This window comes from Oryctolagus cuniculus, chromosome 5 (genome assembly GCF_964237555.1).
Source record: "Oryctolagus cuniculus chromosome 5, mOryCun1.1, whole genome shotgun sequence".
Classification (NCBI taxonomy): Eukaryota; Metazoa; Chordata; class Mammalia; order Lagomorpha; family Leporidae; genus Oryctolagus; species Oryctolagus cuniculus.
The window spans coordinates 86028793-86051407 of NC_091436.1; the positions used below are offsets into that span (position 1 = coordinate 86028793).

Sequence of the window (22615 nt, forward strand, 5' to 3'; positions counted from 1 at the left end):
AGATTACTGTTGCTCATTGAAGGCATCTTTTGTGGAAGAGAACTATTCATATCTTCATCTTCAAAAATCCACTGGGGTTATGTAAAGTTCTGTTATCTGCACAACTCCTGCTCTGCTTGCTGTATTTTCATCCCTTATAATTGCATGGGATGCTTTACTAATAGCTGGAAGGTATTGGGAACACCATATGCCATGTTGGAGCCCCTTTCTTTCTCACCTTCTACATTTGAGGGCAGATATTAGATGCTCTCCAAGGTACTCTGTCAAGTACTTTGCAACATGGTATTCCATTATGCCACATGGAAGCACATAACATATCAGAGAGCATTCTTCCTGGGATTTTAAAGTGTTCTTTGTTGGTTGAAACAGTCCACTAAAAGACATCTGTTTTCACAATAGTATGGAAGACAGGTAGTCAGTATCTTGGTATTGGCATTAACCAAGTAGAAGGTCAGCCTCTTGATACTGGCATTGAATAAATCAGGATTGGATTAGCCAGATGAAAATTCAATGAGCTACCCTTATAGACAATCAAGTCATTTATTCAGGGAAGGTCATTTAAAAGATCCTTACTTTTATTCTGAACTTTTAAAATTGTGAAATACATAGTACATGCTATACAATGTACATACCACACACACACATGTGGACTGAATACCTGTGTCCCCCCAGATTTATATTTTGAGGCCCTAATTGTTGATGAGATGGAATTTGGACATAGGGTCTTTGGGAGGTGATTAAGTCATAAGGTAGAACCCACAAGAAGGGTGTTAGTGCCGTTGTAAGAGACAAAGAGATGCTCCATCTGTCTTCTGAATATACAGCAAGAGGGTATTTGTCTATGAAACAGAAAGAGGCCCTTGTCGGCAGCCAGCTTTGCCAGCACTTTGATATTTGACATTTCTTCTTTCAGAATTGTGATAAACAAATTTATATTGTTTAAGTCATATAGCCTGTTATGTTTTGATTAGGACCATCTGAGCAGACTAAGATAATGGACACACACACACACACACACACATACACATGTTTTTAAAGACTAAAATGAAATACTTATGTACCACCTGCCAACTTAGAAAAATAGAATATATTAAGTATCTGTGAAGTCCCATGTGGGTGCTTCCCACTGAGACTCCCTCCTCCACCACCCCCTGACAGTTTAGAGATAATCCAAATCCTGTATGTTAGTCATTCTTTTGCTTTTCTGAATAGTTTTGCCACATTTGCCCATATCCCAACACAATATGTTGTTTGAGGTTTCCTGATTTTCACTTTATGTAAATGAACCATGCAGTATGCTTCTGTGACTCGCTTTTTTGCTCAACATTTTGATATTCAACCATACTAACATGCATCGTTAAATTTCATTTTTTCATTGGTTTTAGTATTTCATTTATGAGTAAAACATAATTTGTTTACTCTTTTTACAGTTGATGAGTATTTTGTGCTTTTATAAACAGTATTATTGTTTGTGTTTGTGCTTTTCAAGAAGTGCTATTTGGAATTTTGTGTGTTTGCATAGGAGTTTCTCTAGGGAATATACTGCAAGAGACACTAAAGCTGTTCTGGGGGAGTGGATTAAGATGGCAGAGTAGGGAGGGAGCTTGCTGCTCAAGTCTAGAAAAGATAGTTTATAAATAGTGTACTGAAGATTCAGGGAAGAGTTAGGGAGAAAACAGTAGAGGAAACTCTATGTAAATTGGAGGAACAGTGGGCCTAAGTAGAGGGTTAAGATGTGCACAATTTAGGACCCCACCAGCTGAGAGCCTCTGAATCAGTGTTGAAGAGCATGGCAAGACAAGATGGCAGCAGTTTAAGCCACTGGAGAAAAGCTTCAGGAAGAGCCTAGATGGATTATGGCTTGGAGCCCCATGGGGGATAGATAGTGTACCCAGCAAGCTAGAGGAGAAAAAACAAAGGGGGGGGCATGTTTTCTCTCTCCCTGAGCATCCTGCAAAGGCACTATGTAACAAGATAACAGAGAGTGGGTGTTATTTTGGACATACGTAACAGCTTGGACAGCTCATGTCCATGCTCAGCAACCAGCCAAGTAGAGACTCCTGAGTCTGGTGGGGAGAATAGGCTGGAGGCTGGGTGCTTGTGACTATAGGAAGCTTGTGTGCCAGGACTATGAATACACTGAGGCTGTGTGAGAGGACTCAGGGTGTATCTGGGATTTTGGGTAGTCTCTGTGGGAGACTCCACATGATCAGGGATGCTTGGTTACCTGGCAAGAGACATGGTAGGGAATCTGAGCTTATACTGAGAACTGAACAGATACTTTGTGTGGTCCTTATGGCAGAGCAGATGAATAATATACCCACTGGGGCAAGCGCCCAGGCACTTGTCTCCTTCAAGGAGAGGAACTCAGCTGAGTACACCAACAGAAAAGAAGAAACCTCATATCTGCTTTTTTAAAAAAAAAATTACCACACCAAACCTGAGTGTGACACCTCAGACACACCCTTCACCCTGGAGCACTGAATAGAGCTCCCTGGCCATTCCCACCACACATCTCTAATTATTCCCTGAAAGCAAACATGCCACTAATGCAATCAGACAGAGTCTAAAGATGAAAGCTGCCACAGCGAAAAATCAAAGAAGAAACCACAATGCCAAATGCCAAATAACAAAGGCACCAATCCATGAAACAAGAACAAGAGACAACATGACACCCCAAAAGAACACAACACCTCCACTGTATTGTGAAGGTGATAAGATTGAAGAAATGCCAGAAATGAAATTCAAAAAATTGATCATAGATTGCTTAGAAGTAATCAGAAGCAAATGTACTAACTAATAAAATCCATACATGAATGAAAGAAAATTTCTCCCTTGAAATTGAGATCTTAAAGAGTAATGAAAATGAAATCTTAGAAATGAAGAATTAAATAGAACAAATAAAAAATACAGTGGAGAGCCTTAACAGCAGAATTAATGAAGCAGAGGAAAGAACATCTGACTTAGAAGACAAAGCACAAAAAATTAGACAGTTGCACCAAACACAAGAAGAAATTAGAAAACTAAAAAACACTGTTGGGAATCTACAGGATACTATCAAATGACCCAACATACGGCTTCTAGGAGTTCCTGAAGGTGTCGAAAGGGAACAAGAATCAGAAGGCCTTTTTAGTGAAATAATAACAGAAAATTTCCCAATTTGTAGAAAGAAAGGGGCATCCAAGTACAGGAAGCACATAGCACTCCTAATAGACATAACCAGAAAGATTTTCACCACCACACATTTTAGTCAAACTCTCCACACTAAAGCATAAAGTAAAAATTCTAAAATATGCATGAAGGAAATGCCAGATTACTTTCAGAGGATCTCCAATTAGACTCATGGAAGACTTCTCATCAGAAACCCTACAGGCTAGGAGAGAATGGCGAGATACAGCCCAAGTCTTAAGAGGAAAGAACTGTCAGCTCAGAATATTATACCCTGCGAAGCTCTCATTTATGAAAGAAGGTAAGATAAAGACCTTCCATGAAACAGAAATTGAAAGAATTTGTCACCATCTTTCCAGCCCTGCAGGAGATGCTTTCTGCAAACTGAAACCCAGAAACATAGTCAATACTATGTAGGAAGGTAAAAGAAAGAAAGCTTCCAGTGAAAGTACATAAGATATACAAAGTAAAAAAATAGGAATATTTATATGTAAAAATGGCAGGGCAATAGTCACCTTGAATGTAAATAGCCTTAACTCTCCAGTTAAAACACACAGACTGGCTAAATGGATTAAAAAACAAAACACATCTGTTTGCCTCTTAACAAGAGAGACATCTCACCAAGAAAGAGGAATGAAGATTAAAAGTTTAAGGAAGGAAAAAGATATTCCATGCTAACAGAAACTGAAAAAATATACTTTAACACAAAAACTGTTAAAAGAGATAAAGAAGGACACTATGTAATGATTAAGGGATCAATTCAACAGGAAGATGTGACTATTATAAACGTATATGCACCTAATTACAGGGCACCTGGCTATTTAAAAGAAATGTTAAGGAATCTAAAGGGAGATATAGACTCAAATATAATAGTAAAGGGGGATTTCAATACCCCACTTTCAGCAATGGACAAGTCAACCAGATAGAAAATCAGCAAAAAGCCAGCACCACAGCTCACTAGGCGAATCCTCTGCCTGTGGTGCCGACATCCCAGGTTCTAGTCCCAGTTGGGGTGCCGGATTCTGTCCTGGTTGTTCTTCTTCGAGTCCAGCTCTCTGCTGTGGCCCGGGAAGGCAGTGGAGGATGGCCCAAGTGCTTGGGCCCTGCACTGGCATGGGAGACCAGGAGGAAGCACCTGGCTCCTGGCTTTGGATTGGTGCAGCACACCAACCATAGCAGTCATTTGGAGGGGGTGAACCAGCAGAAGGAGGACCTTTCTCTCTGTCTGTCTCTCTCTCACTGTCTAACTCTGCCTTTCAAAAAAAAAGTTAAAAAAAAAAAGAAAGTCAGCAAGGAAACAGCAGAGTTAATTGTCACTATAGAGACCAAATGGATCTATCAGATATCTACAGACCTTTTCATCCCATAGTAGCAAAATACACATTATTCTCACCCGTGCATGCAACATTTGCTAGGATTCACCACAAGGTAGGCCATACAACAAGTCTCATCAAATTTAAAAAAATCAAAATCATACCATGCATCTTCTCGGACCACAATGCAATGAAGCTGGAAATCAGCAACTCAAGAATCTCTAGAACATATGAAAGCACATGGAGAATGAACAATATGCTTCTGAAAGAACAGTGGGTCATAGAAGAAATCAAAAGAGAAATCAAAAAATTTCTGGAAACCATGTGGACAACAACACAACATGTCAAAACTTATGGGATACAGCAAAAACAGTGTTATGAGGAAAGTTTATAGAAATTGGAAAGGTACCAAATAAATCAGCTGTCAATGCATCTCAAGGATCTAGAAAAACAACAGCAATCCAAACCCAAAACTAGCAAGAGAAAAGAAATAATTAAAATTAGAGATGACATTAACAAAATTGAAACCAAAAATAAATACAAAAGTTCAGCAAAATGAAGAGCTGGTTTTTTGAAAAACTAGACAAAATGGACAAATCATTGGCCCAACTAAACAAAAAAGGAGAAATAAGACCCTGATTAATAAAGTTAGAGATGAAAAAGAAAATGTACCAACAGACACCACAAAAATAAAAAGAATCATCGAAATTATAACAAAGAGCTGTATGCCAAAAAACTGGGAAACCTAGAACAAACTGATAGATTTCCAGACAAATAAAACCTACCTAATCAAGCCATTAAGACACAGAAAACTTAAACAGATGCATTATGAAGAGAGAAATTGAAATAGTAATAAAGACCCTCCCATCAAAGAAAAGCCCAGGACTAGATGACTTCACTGCTGATTCTACCAGACACAGCAAATAGCTACAAAAAAATCAAATACCTTGAAATAAATATAACCAATGATGACAAAGGTCTCTACAATGAAAATTACAAAACATTAAAAAAGAAAAAGAAATAGAAGAAAATAGAAAAAAATGGAAAAAATCTCCCATGTTCACGGATTTTTGGAAGAATCAATATCATCAAAATGTCCATTATTCCAAAATCAATTTACAGATTCATACTAAAGATATTCTTCTTAGATCTAGAAAAAAAATGATGCTAAAATTCATATGGAAACACAGGAGACCTTGAATAACTAAAGCAATCTTATACAACAAAACAAATCTGGAGGCATCATAATACCAGATTTCAAGACATACTACAAGGCAGTTATAATCAGAACAGCCAGGTACTGGTGTAAGAACAGATGGATAGACAAATGGAACAGAATAGAATTACCAGAAATTGGCTGGCGCCATGGCTCACTAGGCTAATCCTCCACCTTGCGGCGCCGGCACACTGGGTTCTAGTTCCGGTCGGGGTGCCGGATTCTGTCATGGTTGCCCCTCTTCCAGGACAGCTCTCTGCTGTGGCCAGGGAGTGCAGTGGAGGATGGCCCAAGTCCTTGGGCCCTGCACCCCATGGGAGACCAGGAGAAGCACACTGGCCATGGCGGCCATTGGAGGGTGAACCAATGGCAAAGGAAGACCTTTCTCTCTGTCTCTCTCTCTCACTGTCCACTCTGCCTGTCAAAAAATAAAAAAAAGAATTACTAGAAATCAATACAAGCATCTACAACCAGCTTATATTTGACAAAGGAGCTAAAAGCAATCCCTGGAGCAAGGACAGTCTTTTGAACAAATGGTTCTGGGAAAACTGGATTTCCACTTGCAGAAGTATGAAGAGGAACCCCTACCTCATACTTTACACCATTCAAAATGGATTAAAGACCTAAATCTATGGCCTGATATTATCAACTTGTTAGAGAACATTGTTGAAACCCTTCAAGACAGTGGCATACACAAAGAGTTCTTGGAAAAGACCCCAGAGGCACAGGCAATCAAAGTCAAATCAAAAGATGACATTACATTAAATTGAGAAGCTTCTGTACTGCAAAAGAAAGACTCAGAAAAGTGAAGAGTCAACCAACAGAATGAAAGAAATATAAAAGCACATTAACCCTCTTTACCACCTTGCTTTAAGAGGACAAGACAAAGCTAGGAGTATAATACAGGTTTACATGGTTTGGTTTTACTCCTACATATATAACGGAACAATATCAGGATTAAATCTACAATGTGAGTCTGTCAAACAGTGACTCTTATCATTCCTTCAATCAGGTATTTTAGTGATAATTTTGGATATTTTAATATAGAGTACAAAAAAAGAGAACCATGATAATCCTCTGAAAATAGAGAATGGTATTCTCTGATTATATCTAGAAATATAAATAGACTGACTAAATCAGCTAATTTATTTATCATGAAGACGTTATAGAATATCTTATTTTTTAAAAATAAATTATTTTATCTTGAGGAGTGCTTTCTTTTTAAAAATATTTTATTTATTTATTTCAGAGGTAGAGTTACAGACGTGAGAGGGAGAGATAGAGAGAAAGATCTTCCATCCACTAGTCCATTCTCCAAATGGCTGCAATGGCCAGAGGTGGGCAGTTCTGAAGCCAGGAGCCAGGAGCCAGGAGCCAGAAGATTCCTCCAGACTTCCCATGCAGGTACAGGGGTCCAAGTACATGGGCCGTCTTGTACTGCTTTCCAAGGCCATAGCAGAGAGCTGGATCCAAATAGGAGCAGCCAGGACTAGAACCAGTGCCTATATGGGATGCCAACATCATAAGAGGAAAATTAACCTACTGTACCACAGCGCCAGCCCCATTGAATACTTTCAATATTAGCATACAGAGTTTAAATCTAAGAGTAAGCATATTGTGAATAGGAAAAAATTCCTCTCATATTTCCAGTTCCTTGAAATACATCATATATATATATATATATATATATACACACACACACATATGGTTTCTGCTTATTTTATTAAATAAATTTATTAAATGGTGGCTCTCTAAAAGTTTCAAAAGCATTAAAGATTGAAAACATTTGTCACCATTTGAAAGGAGAGATGGCTGTTAATGCCATTCATAGTGCTTTCCTGCCCCACATCATTTTTTAGAAAAAAAAACATAAAAATGGTTTTGGGGGCAGGCATTGTGATGCAGCTAGCTAATCTGACTTTTACTATACATGATTATATAATGTCATTCCATTGTACCTCTCCATTAGGTCTTTAATTTCTCCTTTGTTTTTAAGAATGTAATTAGATTCATTCTTAGCTAATTTTCCTGCTACTATGTATATTTGTTTTACTTTTTTCCCAACTATTGTTGCTCCTATATGGAAATGCACTTTTCCATATATTGATTTGTATTCTTCAATATTGCTAAATCCACTTATTATTTATAGTACTTTATACATTATTTTGGATTACTTATGAAACAATTATGTCAGCTAGTTGTTTCAGTAGACTGATGCTGCTATACTGTGGAACTGCTTTATTTCCATATCCAAGATGTCTGTGGAAAGCAAGACTCAAGACTAGCTGATGGTGGCCAGCGCTGAGGCATGGTGGGGTAAGCCTTCCCTTGCGGTGCCTGCATCCTATATGGATACTGGTTCATGTCCCAGCTGCTTCTCTTACAATCCAGCTTTCTGCTGATGGTCTGGGAAGGCAGTGGGAGATGAACCAAGTATCTGGGCCCCTGCATCTGCATGGGAGACCCAGAAGAAGCTCTGGCTCCTAGCTTCAGATCAACCCAGCACTGGCTGTTGGAGTCATCTGGGGAGTGAATCAGCATATGGAAGATATTTTTCTCTGTCTCTCCCTCTCTCTATCTGTAACTCTACCTCTCAAACAAATAAATAAAATATATTTTTTTAAAAAGACCAGGTAATAAAGGAAAGAGGTTGAGGTATTTGCTCCTTGGGTAGAAATTGTCCAGTTAAGGCTATTGATCATTAATAGTTCCTACTAAAACAAAGATATTTCTGAGGAAGTTTATTTTAAATTCATCATATGATGTAGAAAAATCTTATATGAAAACTTGAAGGATTCCAGTAAACTAGTCTGGAAGTACTTTTCACATTAATCTCATTTTGAACAATCAAACTACACTATTGTGGATACTGGAATTAGAATGACAAGATCAACTTGATCAATAACTGTTGGACCATAGCCAAGTCTGGGACTAAAGCATTCATGGAAATTTTACAGGCTAGTATAAGTATCTCTATGATTGCCTAGTTTGTTGTTAGTTTTTATTTAGTTGCTGAGAAAATGATTGTGATCACAAATATAATGATGACAAGCAGCACGCCTGGACATTCTCAGCTAGGGAATCTTTCAGCTGACAAAGGTGAACTTATGGGTTATGGAAAAAGGCTATCCTGCATCTGAAACAAGGCAAACTAAATACTTGGGGAAAAGAAGAATAAAGGAGTTTGTGAAGAAACATTTTCAGGTTATTGGCCATTCCGTTACTCTTATGGAAAAGTAACTTGATAAAGAGGACAACAATGATAAGGGTGAAGAAAAGGAAGGTAAAGAGGAAGAAAAATAAAAAAGAAAAGAAGTCTGATAACAAACCCAAAGAACTAAAAGTTGTTGATGAATAAAGAGAATGAGAAGGAGGAGGGGTAAGCTAAGAGGAAAAGAAGGGTGGAAGAAGATGGGGGAGGGAATGAGAAGAAGCAAAGATGGTGGAGAAAGAGGAGAAAGGAAGGATGGTAACAAGGAAAGGGGAGGGTTGTGGGTGGGAGGGAAGTTATGGGGGGGGAAGCCATTGTAATCCATAAGCTGTACTTTGGAAATTTATATTAATTAAATAAAAGTTAAAAAAAAGAAAAAGATTTTGGAAAATACAATGATCAATGATAACTCAAAAATACTTCTCTAATCCTTTTTGTTAATATGAGGAGAGCAGATATTATGCATTTCAAACATACAATTCTAAGAACCTAAGGATATGTCTTCCTCATTCTTTCTTTTTACTTCCAATATTTGTGATAGCATACTTTCAACTTACTTTATAATCACAGGCCTAATACGCCCCTAAATATAGTGCTCAACAAGCAAAAAGAAGAAATAAGAGTGTTCAACAGGAATATAGGCAAGGGCTATAAAAATTATCAAACAGAAAATGTCAAATTTATTCTAATACATCCAGGGTTTTTTTGTACTCTGTTTTTTAGCTACCTCTAATCAGAGAAAACATCTGATTTTGGATTCTCTGGGTCTGGCTAATTTTGCTTTGCATAACGCTGTCCAATCGCATCCATTTTGTTGCAAAAGACAGGATTTAATCCTTTATATGACTGAATAGTATTCTATCATGTATATATACATTTTCTTTATGCAGTCATCAGCTGATGGATATCTGGGTTGATTCAATGCCTTAGCTTTTGTGAATTGAGCTGCTACAAAGATGAGGGTACAGATAATGCTTTGTACTGATTTCATTTTCTTTGAGTAAATTTCCAGGAGTGGGATGGCTGGGTTGTATGGTAGACCTATTTTCAGATTTCTGAGAAATTTTCATTCTGTCTTTCATAATGGCTATACTAGTTTACATTCCCAATAAGAGTGCATTAGTGTATTTTTCCCCCACATTTTCACCAACAAATGTTACATTTTGATTTCTGGATGATAGCCATTCTACCTGTGTAAGGTGAAATCTCATTGTGTTTTTACTTGCATTTCCTTGATGGTTGGTGATTTTGAACATTCTTTTTTCATGTGTCTGTTAGCCATTTGTATTTCATCCTTTGAAATATGCGTGTTCATGTTAATGTCTTTTACCCACATTTAACTGGTTTGTTTAATAGTTGTTGTTGAGTTTCTTGAGCTCCTAATATATTCTGGATATTATTCCTTTACAGGATGCATAGCTTGCAAATTTTTCTCCCTCTATGTCAACTGCCTCTTTGTTGAGAGTTCCTTTTACCATATAGAAGCATTTAGCTTGATTTAATCCCTTTTGACTATTTTTTTTTATTTTATTGCCTAGGCTTCTGGGGTCTTATCCAATAAGTCTGCCAATGTCTTGCAGTGTTTTCCCTATGTAGTAATTTGATGGTATCAGGTTTTAAGTTTAGAGCTTTGATCCACTGTGAGTTGATTTTTGTATCGGGTGTAACATAGGGCCTTGTTTCATACTTCCACATGCAAAGATCCAATTTTCCCAACACCATTTTTTAAAGGTTTATTTACTTGAAAGTCAAAGTTACATAGATAGAGGAGAGAAAAACGTCTTCCACCTGCTGGTTCACTCCCCAGATGGCTGAAATGGCCGGAGCTACGCCAATCTGAAACCAGGAACCAGGAGCTTCCTCCAGATCTCCCACATGGGTGCAGGGGCCCAAGGACTTGGGCCATCTTCTACTGCTTTCCCAGGCCATAACAGACAGCAGGGTCAGAAATGGAGCAGCCCAACCACGAGCCTGGGCCATATGGGATGCCAGCACTGCAGGTGGAGGCTTTACCTGCTATGCCACAATGCCAGCCCCCCTATCCCCAACACCATTTGTTGAGGAGACTGTCCTTTCTCCATGGAGTGATTATAGCTTGTCAAAAATTACTCAGTTGTAGATGCAAGGATTATTTTCTTGGGTTTCAATTGTATTCCATTGGTACAGATTTCCAGTTTTGTGCCAGTACCAGTTTTTGGTTCTTTTTTCTTTTTAATATAAATAACCTGTAGTATGTGTTGAAATCTGGTACTGTGATGCCTCCAGCTCTGTTTTATTGTTTAAGATTGCTTTACCCATTTTGGGTCTCCTGTGTTTCCATATTAATCTTAGCATTGTTTTTAATCTGCATCTGAAATGAATCTCCTTGTTATTTTGTTTGGGATCACAATGAGTCTGTAAATTTATATGGATAGTATGGACATTTTGATGGTGTTAATTCTTCCAATCCATGAAAATGGGAATCTTTTATTTTTTATGTCTTCTATTTCTATCTTCAATGTTTTGGAATTTTCATTTTAGAAGTCTTTCCCATCTTTGGTTAAATTCATTTGAAGGTATTTAAAAATTTTTGTAGCTATTGTGAGTAGAACTGAGCTTACAAGTTCCTTCTCAACCATGACATTGTTTGTGTATATAAATACTACTGACTTTTGTGTGTTCATTTTATATCCTGAAACTTAACCAAACTCTCTTACAAGTTCCAATAGTCTCTTAGTGGCATTTTCTGGCTCTCCACAGATGACAGATCATGTCATCTGTGAACAGGGGTGATTTGACTTCATCATTTCCAATTTGTATCCCTTTGATTTCATTTTCTTGCCTAACGGGCAAGTAATTGTGAGAGTGGCTATCTTTGTCTGGTTCCAGGTCTTAATGGAAATGTTTCCCATTTTTCCTCATTCAATGTGGTGCTAGTTAAGGGTTTGCCATAAATTGCCTTGAGGATGTTATATTTTAGCAGTTGCTTTCTCTGCATATGTTGAGATAATTATAGTTTTATTCTTTAATTTGTTAATATAATGATTCACATTTACTTATTCAAGTATGTTGAACCATCCCGCATTCCTGGGATAAATACCACTTGGTCTGGGTGAATTATTTTTTGATGTGTTGTTGGTTTCTATTAGTTAGGGTATTATTTTTGAGGATTTTTGCATCTAAGTTCACCAGGGATATTGGTCTATGGTTATTTCCTTGTATCTTTTTCTGATCTGGAAATTAAGGTGATGTTGATCTCATAGAAAGAATTTTGGAGAATTCCCAAGAATTAATTTTTTGGAATAGTTTAAAAAGAAGTGGGATTAGTTTTTAAAAGTTTGGTTAAGCCCAGCAATGAAACCGTTCAATTCCTGTGCTTTTGTTTTTCGGGAGGGCCAGATCAACTACACACACACACAAAATAAACAAAGAAACAATGGAGCTAATCAACATGGTTGACTAAATGAATCTTATTGATATCTATAGAACATGTCATCCCATAGCTACAGAATACACATTGTGTTCATCAGTGAATGAGGCATTCTCTAGAAAAGACCTTATGGTTGGCCATAAAAGAAGTCTCAACAAATTGTTAAAAATTTAAATCATATGATGTATTTTTTCTGACCACAATGAAATGAGGATGGAAATTAACAAGTTAAGAAACACTAGCAACTATACAAACACATGGAGAATGAACAATATGCTCCTGAATGAACAGGGTGTCATAGAAGAAATCAAAAGAGAAATAAAAAAATTCATTGAAACAAATGAAGCTGACAACACTATCAGAGCATATAGAATACAGAAAAAGTGTTACAAGGAAAAAAATTATAGCAGTTAGTATTTATAGCAAGAAATTGGAAAGGTGTCAAATAAATGACCAAACTGAATTTTAAGGACCTGGAAGAACAAGTACAAAGCTAACCCAACATTAGTAGGGGGAAAGAAATAATAAAAATTACAGAAAAATAACCAAAGTTGAAATTAAAAAAAATAAAAGATCACTGAAATGAGGACTTGTCTTTGCAAAAAGTAAACAAAAGTAGTAAACTATTGGCCTAGATATCCAAAAAGTAGGGGAGAAGCCATAAAGTAGTAAAATAGTAAAATCAGAGACCAAAAACATATTATAACTGATGTCACAGAAACAAAAGGAATCATCAGAATAATTACAAATAGCCATATACCAACAAGTTAGAAAATCTAAAAGAAATGAATAAGTTTCTGGACACATAAAATTTACCAACATTGAGAAATGAAGATATTGAAAACCTAGATAGACCAATAAAGACTATCTGGACCAAATATCTAAACAATATTAATGATGCAGAGTATGGAGATTCTACAAGAGCGTGACTAATGATTATGAAGATCACTTGACAGTGAAACATTCTCCAGTTGAAATACAATAATTGGAAATTAGAGCGCTTCTTTTTGTCTTTCAGTCTACTTGAAAACAGAAGGAAAAAGTTATATGCAGCTCAGTGTTTCATCACAGATATCTGTGAGCAGCGAATCACTGAACATGTGAATTTGATTAGCAGTGTGATAGGCTCTTAACATCTCAGTCTAAACATTTCCTGTGAGACACTAAAACAAAGAAATATTTAAAATATCATCAGAATGAATCAAATCCAACAATGCATCATAAAGATCATTCACATGGACCAAGTGGGATTGACTCCTGGTATGCAGGAATGGTTTCAACATGTAAAAATAAAAATGTGATATGTCACATTAACAAATTGAATAAAAAAAACATATATTATCTTACTAGATGCAGAGAAAGCATTTTATAAAATACTACATCCTTTTATGATTAAAAATAGTCTTAAAATTGGGTATAGAAAGAACATGCTGCAACACAATCAAGGCAATTTTTGACAAATGAACAGCCAGCCTCATACTGAATGGAGGAAAGTTGGAAGTTTTTCCACTAAGATCTAGAACCAGAAAATGATGCCACTTTCACCATTGCTATTTGATATAATTCTGTAAGTTTTAGAGCCAGTAGGCAAGAAAAATAATCAATAGGATTCAAATTGGAAAGAAGGAAGTCAGTTTATCCTTGTTTGTTGATAACATGATTTATGTATGGGGAACCAAAAGGCTCCACCAAGAGATTATTGGAACTCACAAGAAAGTTTAGAGCCAGTGCCGCGGCTCACTAGGCTAATCCTCCACCTTGCGGCGCCGGCACACCAGGTTCTAGTCCCAGTCGGGGAGCCAGATTCTGTCCCGCTTGCCCCTCTTCTAGGCCAGCTCTCTGCTGTGGCCAGGGAGTGCAGTGGAGGATGGCCCAAGTACTTGGGCCCTGCACCCCATGGGAGACCAGGAGAAGTACCTGGCTCCTGCCATCGGATCAGCGCGGTGCACCGGCCACAGCGCACCGGCCACGGTGGGCATTGGAGGGTGAACCAATGGCAAAGGAAGAACTTTCTCTTTGTCTCTCTCACTGTCCACTCTGCCTGTCAAAAAATAAAAAAAGAGAGTTTAGTAAAGTTGCAGGATATAAAATCAACACAAAAAAGTCAATAGCATTTGTTTACATATAAAATGTGATGATGAGAAAGAACTTGTAATATCAGTAGCATTTATAATAGCTACAAAAAAATGTAAATACCTTGGAGTAAATTTAACCAAGGATGTAAAAGATCTCTACAATGAAAATTATAAAACATTAAAGAAATAGAAAAAGACACAAAAATGGAAATATCTTCCATGTTCGTGAATTGGAAGACTCAGTATCATCAAAATGTCCATACTACCAACCAATAGAAATTTGTAGATTTAATGTGATCCAAATCAAAATACCACGTATATTGTTCTCTGATTTTTTAAACAAAAGCAATGTTAAAATTCATATGGACACACAAGAGATCCCAAATAGCTATCAATCTTAAACAACAAAAGCAAAGCTGGAGGCATCACAATACCAGATTTCAAGAAATACTACAGGACAGTTATCATCAATAGAATTCAAAAATAGACATGTAGACAAATGGAACTGAATAGAAACACCAGAAATTAATCCACAGAGCTACAACTAACTAATCTTTTACAAGTGAAGTAAAATGAATTATGGGAGAAAGGAATTTCTCTTAAACAAAGGGCTTTGGATCTACACTTACAAAAGTATGAAACAAGATCCTTACCTTACACTGTATACAAAAATCAACTCCCAACGGATGAAGGATCTGAATCTACAAGCTGATACTATTAAATTACTTGAGGGAAACATTGGGAAAACTGCAAGATTCTGGCACAGGCAAAGACTTTTTGGAAAAGATCATAGAAGCATAAGCAATAAAAGCAAAAATGGACAAATCAGATTACACCAAGCTAAGAATCTTCTGCACTGCAAAGGAAACATTCAACAAAATGAAGAGGCAACCAGCAGAAAGTGAGAAGATATTTGCAAACTATGCATCTGAAAAAGGATTAATATCCAGGATCTTTTAAAAGCTCAAGTAATGCAACAACAACAAAACAATCCAGTTATGAAATGGGTAAAGGACATGAACAGGCATTTTCAAAGGATGAATTACAAATGGCCAATAGACACATGAAAAAATGCTCAGGATCACAATAAGGTTTCAGCTCACCCAGTTAGAATGGCTATCATCCAAAATTCAAAACATAATAAATACTGGCAAGGATTTTGGGGAAAAGGTATGCTAACACATTCCTAGTAGGAATGTAAACTAGTACAGCCATTATAGAAGATGGTATGGAGATTTTTAAAAATCTGAAAATAGATCTACTATATGATCCAGCCATCCCACTTTTGGAAATTTATCCAAAAGAAATGAAATCATCTTATGAAAGAGTGATCTATACCTCTATGCTTGTTTCAGGTCAATTCACAGTAGCTAAGATATGCAATCGACCCATTTACCCATAAAGTGATGACTAGAAAAGGAAAATGTGCTATTTATACAGTGCAGAATACTATTTAGCCATAAAAATGAAAGAATGAAATCATTTTTTGCAATAAAATACTTGCAACTGGAGAATATTATGCTTAGTTAAATAAGTCAGTCCCAAAAAGAGAAATATCATATGTTGTTTCTGATATGTGGGAGTTACTATAGAATAAAAAGTGTATATAAGAATGAAATGGACATCTTTATAATTTGATTGTTGTTATTAGGCCTTGTTTATACTTCTGTGGAACTATAGTATTTATACCTTTTATTTTTTGAATGGTTAGAAGTAAATTAAGCCTATTATTATAAAATGTAGTGAAATTATCTTTTTGCAAAAATTAAATAAAAAGAATAAAGAAAGCAAGGAGAGGGAGTGAGGGGGGAGAGAAAGGGGGACAGAAGTATGGTTGCCTTTTTAGAATTATATCCATAAAATCAATTCCCTTCATATGAATAAAAATTTTAAAGAAAATAATTTGGTTAAAATACTTGGAAGTCATCACCAAATTCATAGAAAATAAAGAAAATTATAAAAGGTTTTACAAGTAGTTCTTTAAAAACAAAAGCTTATAATACATGAAGCCAGTCCCAAAGGGACAAATATCATATGTTCTCCCTGATCGGTGACAACTAACTGAGCACCAAAGGGGAAATTTGTTGAAGTGAAATGGACACTATGAGAAACAGTGACTTGATCAGCTCTTGTCCTGATGGTTGATGTACAATGTAATACTTTAGCCATTTTAGTATTTTTTTTGTTCTAGTACCATTGGTTGAACTCTGTAATTAACACACAATTATTCTTAGGTGTTTAAATTTTAACTGAAAAGTGATCCCTGTTAGGAATTTGGAAAACATTATGCTGAGTGAAATAAGCCAATCCCAAAGGGACAAATACCACTTGTTCTCCCTGATAGGTGACAACTAACTGAGCACCAAAAAGGAAACCTGTTAAAGTGAAATGAACACTATGAGAAATGGTGACTTGATCAGCCCTCACCCTGACTGTTAATGAGCAACTTGATATGTTATCCCTCTTCGTATTTTTTTGGTTTGTTCTACTTAATACTTTTGGTTGAATACTGTAATCAATACACAATTCTTCTTAAGTGCTGAAACTTAACTGAAAAGTGATTGCTGTTAAATATAAGAGTGGGAATAAGAGAGGGAAGAGATGTGCAATTCGGGACATGCTCAAGCTGACTCACCTCAAACGGTAGACTTAGAAACATACCAGGAGATTCCAATTCAATCCCATCAAGGTGGCATGTACTAATGCCATCTCACTAGTCCCAGTGATCAATTTCAGTTCACAATTGATCATAATGATAGGACTAAGAACCAAAGGGATCACATAAACAAGACTAGTGTCTGCAAATACTAGCTGATAGAATAAAAAAGGGAGAGAATGATCCAACATGGGAAGTGAGATACACAGCAGACCCTTAGAATGGCAAATGTCCTAAACAGCACTCTGGCCTCAGAATCAGCCCTTAAGGCATGCAGATCCTGCTGAAAAGCCCATGAGAGTATTTCAGGCATGGAAAGCCAAGACACTCTGGGGGGGGGGGGGCAGGGACCTAAATGAAAGATCTCCATGAGTGAGATCCCAGTGGAAAGAACAGGTCATCAAAGAAGGAGGTACCTTTCTCTGAAGGGAGGAGAGAACTTCCACTTTGACCATGGCCTTGTCTAAATATGATCAGAGTCGATTAACCCTTGGCAGCTCATGACAAGAGCCTAGGGTGATTACTGATGCCATAAACAAGAGTGTCAATTTGTTAAGTCAACAACAGGAGTCACTATGCACTTACTCCTCATGTAGGATCTCTGTCCTTTGTGTGCTGTACATTGAGATTTAATGCTATAACTAGTACTCAAACAGTATTTTTCACTTTATGTTTCTGTGTGGGAGCAAACTGTTGAAATCTTTACTTAATGTATGCTATACTGATCTTCTGTATATAAAGAGAATTGAAAATGAATCTTGATGTGAATGGAAGGGGCGAGGTAGTGGGAAAGGGGAGGGTTGCGGGTGGGAGGGACGTTATGGGGGAAAGCCATTGTAATCCATAAGCTGTACTTTGGAAATTTATATTCATTATGTAAAAGTTTGAAAAAAGAATACATGAAGACAAAACAGTAAGAGGCCTTCACAGTTGTTAAAATACTATACATCTGCTCTGCTGATGACATATCTTCTATCAAGGACTACATAAGAGGTTTGATGAAGGATTAGGTAGCTAATCTGCCCTTATGGATATCTTTGGAAGCATGATTTAGAAGTGATCTATGTGATAAAGCCCACGGTGAGTACTGTTTCCAACATATGAAGTAATTTAAGGCAAAGATTTTGGTGTCAGTCACCAAACATGGCTTAGAAATAGATTATGAAGATGAGAAAGATAAATGTAAGAAAATAAAAATGTTGGAAAATCCTCTGCAAAATCATGAAAGACATCTTCGAGAAAAAGTTAAAAAGGTGGTTTTGTTAGACCACTTAATGACATTCCTCATGATGTACCATCACAAGGCCATATGACTGCTCAGCAAACATTGAAAAAGTGATAAAGGCCCAAACCATAAGAGAAAAGTTAACAATAAGCTAAAGGGCAGCAAAGAAACACTTGGAGGTTAATCTTGCACTGTTCCATTATGGAAACCTTGAGGCAAATGGCAGAGGCTGACAAAAATGATATATCTGTGAAAGATCTGGTCATCTTTCTTTAAGAAACTATACTCCTGTCTTCTGGTTTCAGTATGGAAGATACTTGAATACATGTTAATATTATCAAGATCTACCGATTGATAAAATTTGGTCTGACTTTTGATGAAGAAGACTTCACTGCTGATGACAGCAATGCAACTATAATTGAAGAATGCTGTACTTCAAAGATGATGACATGTCACACACATAGAGGAAGTAGTAAAAGCTCTGCATGAAGAATGACATTTACATGTGTTCAATACCTTAATTCCTTTTTATAATGTCTCTTCAAAGATTTTCTTCTTTAGTTTTATTAATATTTAAGAAGTATGTAGAATTACAGTAACATAAGTTATCTTTCTATTTCTATAGATAATGTGATATGTTACACCCTAAAGCAAAGCTAAGTATGCTTCCTTAGTTTCACATTGGCTTATTACAATAGATCAAGGGAATAGTTGTTGTAAGATGCATGTAACCTATTTTGTTGTAAGATATATGTAACTTTGTGATATAAAGTGTTCAGCAATCAGATTGGATTCCTTAGTAGAGCAAAACTTTTTGTCATTAACGTATTCTGATATAAACTTTTATGTTTAAGAAAAATACTTGTTCCAAATTATACATGCTCAGGCTGACTTGCCCCAAGTGGTGGAGTTGGAAGCATACCAGGGGATTCCAATTCAATCCCATCGAGGTGGCATGTACCAATGCCATCTCACTGTTCCAGGTGATCAGTTTCAGTTCACAGTTGGTCATGGTGAAGGGACTGGGAGTCAAAGGGAGCACATAGACAAGTCTAGTACCTGCTAACGCTAACTGATGGAGTAAATAAAGGGGAGAGTGATCCAACATGGGAAGTGAGATACTCAGCAGACTCATAGAATGGCAGATGTCCTAAATAGCACTCTGGCCTCAGAATCAGCCCTAAAGGCATTCCGATCTGGCTGAAAAGCTCATGAGAGTATTTCAGGCATGGAAAGCCAAGACACTCTGGCAAAAGATCTCTGCGAGTGAGATCTCAGTGGAAAGAACAGGTCATCAAAGAAGGAGGTACCTTTCTCTGAAGGGAGGAGAGAACCTCCACTTTGACTATGACCTTGTCTAAACAAGATAAGAGTCGGAGAACTCAAGGGGCTTCCATAGCCTTGGAAACTCATGACTGGAGCATAGGGAGATTACTGATGCCATAGACAGGAGTGTCAATTGGTAAAGTCAACAACAGGAGTCACTGTGCACTTACTCCTCATGTAGGATCTCTATCCTTAATGTGCTGTACATTGAGATTTAATGCTATAACGAGTACTCAAACAATATATTTCACTTTGTGTTTCTATGGGGGTGCAAACTGTTGAAATCCTTACTTAATGCATACTAAACTGATCCTCTGTAAAAAAAAAATTAAAAAAGAAATTATCAATTCCCAACTTGACTCTCACTGGGATTAAACATGACAATAGGTCTGCTCTGATTTCATCATCATTTAAAAAAAAATCATCTATTATTTTTCACTTTGTGTTTCTGTGTGGGAGCAAACTGTTGAAATCCATACTTGATGTATACTAAGCTGATCTTCTGTATATTAAGATAATCGAAAATGAATCTTGATGTGAATGGAAGGGGAGAGGGAGTGGGAAAGGGGAGGGTTGTGGGTGGGAGGGACGGTATGGGGGGGAAGCCATTGTAATCCATAAGTCGTACTTTGGAAAATTATATTCATTAAATAAAAGTTAAAAAAAAAGAAAAATACTTGTTAAAATGGCTTGAGTTTTGTCTTATAGAATCTACTTCATAAACTTTCCATCTTTTGTAGTTACTAATGCTACATATACTAATCCTCTAGAAATAAATTATGTTAAAATGAAACAACTTGATGGTACTTATTTTCCAAGGAGAGATATTGGCTAGGGCAGCATAATTGTAAACTGTGTTGTGTGGTTGTTCAGAAAATAACTCAGTTTGGCTTATGAATGGAAATGTTGTACACAAATCACCCTGCTTTAAAAGATGAATCAAAGAACTAAATCTATGACTTGATGCCATCCAATTACATGAAGAAAACTTTGGAGAAACTTTTCAAGATACTGGTATAGGGAATGACTTCTTGGAATAGATCCCAGAGGCACAGGTAATCAAAAGAGAAATAGACAATTGGGGTTATATCAAGCTAAGATTTCTTTAGGAGTACAAAGGAAACACTCAACAAAGTGAAGAAGCTATGGAGAGAATGGGAGAAAATATTTGCAAGCTATGAAACTGGTAAAGCATTATGATTAATAATAATGTACAGAATCTTTAAAGAACTCAAGAAATTCACCAACAACAAAACTAACAATCCAGTTAACAAATGGGCAAAGGCCATGAATGTGTGTTTTTCAAAGGATGAAATAAAAATGTCCAGTATACATATATAAAAATGCTTAGGATCACTAGCCATCAGAGAAATGCAAAATAAAATCCACAATAAGATTTCACCTCACCCAGCCAGGATGGCTAACCTACAGAAATCAAAAGCAATAAATGCTGACAAGGATTTGGGGAAAAGGTACTCTAATATACAGTTGGTGGTGATGTATACTAGTATAGACATTATGGAAGAAAGTATGAGATTCCTCAGAAACTTGAATGTAGAACTATGATATAATCCAGCTATCCTACCCCAGGGAATTTACCCACAGGAAATGAAATCAGCATATGAAATAGTCATCTGTATCTCCATGTTTATCACAGATCAATTCACAATTGCTAAGATATGAAATAAACCCAACTACCATCAGCTGATTAATGGAAAAAGAAAATGTGGTACTTCTATGCTATGAAATATTACTCAGCCATAAAAAAGAATGAAATCCTGTCTTTTGCAACAAAATTCTTGCAACTGGAATTCATTATGCTTAAATAAGCAAGTCCCAAAAAGACAAATACCATATGTTTTCCCTGATCTGTGGTAACTAATAAGGTAAAAAATGTAATGTATGGGGCCGATGCTGTGCTGTGGCAGGTAACATAGCCATCTGCAGTGCCAGCATCCCATATGGGCACTAGTTCAAGTCCCAACTGCTCTACTTTGGATCAAGCTCTCTGATATGGCCTGGGAAAGCAGCAGAAGATGGCCCAATTCCTTGGGTCCTTGTATCCATGTGGAAGACCCGAAAGAAGCTCCTGGCTCCTGGCTTTGGATTGGTGCAGCTCCAGCCATTGTAGCAAATTGGGGAGTGAACCAGAAGATGGAAGAACTCTCTCTCTGCACCTCTCCTCTCTCTATGTAACTCTGACTTTCAAATGAATAAATAAATCTAAAAAATGTATTGTATGAGCTTTCAATGCATCTCAAGGATCTAGAAAATCTGCAGCAAACCCGACACAAATCTAGTAGGAGAAGAGAAATAATTAAAATCAAGAAGAAATCAACAAGATTGAAACCGAAAAAAAATTGCAAAAAATCAGCCAAGCAAAGAGCTGGATTTTGAAAAAATAAACAAAATTGACACCCCATTGGCCCAACTAACTAAAAAAAGAAGAGAAAAGACCCAAATCAATAAAATCAGAGATGAAAAAGGAAACATAACAACAGACACCACAGAAATAAAAAGAATCATCAGAAATTACTACAAGGACTTGTATGCCAGCAAACAGGGAAACCTATCAGAAATGGATACATTCCTGGACACATGCAATCCACCTAAATTGAAGCATGAAGACACAGAAAACCTAAACAGACCCACAACTGAGAAAGAAATTGAAACAGTAATAAAGGCCCTCCCAACAAAGAAAAGCCCAGGACCAGATGGATTCACTGCTGAATTCTACCAGACATTTAAAGAAGAACTGACTCCAATTCTTCTCAAACTATTCAGAACAATCAAAAAAGAGGGAATCCTCCCAAATTCTTTCTATGAAGCCAGCATGACCTTAATCCCGAAGCCAGAGAAAGATGCAGCATTGAAAGAAAATTACAGACGAATATGCCTGATGAACATAGACGCAATAATCCTCAATAAAATTCTGGCCAATAGAATGTAACAACACATCAGAAAAATCATCCACCCAGACCAAGTGGGATTTATCCTGGATGGTTCAATGTTCGCA

General features: G+C 36.8%; 2 pseudogenes; both read left to right on the forward strand.

Moving 5' to 3' along the window:
* The window catches only part of LOC138849866 (heat shock protein HSP 90-alpha A2-like), a 35499-nt pseudogene extending 26444 nt beyond the window's left edge, over window positions 1-9055 (forward strand).
* Window positions 9056-9108: 53 nt separating this feature from the next.
* Window positions 9109-18762, forward strand: LOC138849867 (heat shock protein HSP 90-alpha pseudogene; annotated as a pseudogene).
* The last annotated feature ends 3853 nt before the right edge of the window (window positions 18763-22615 follow it).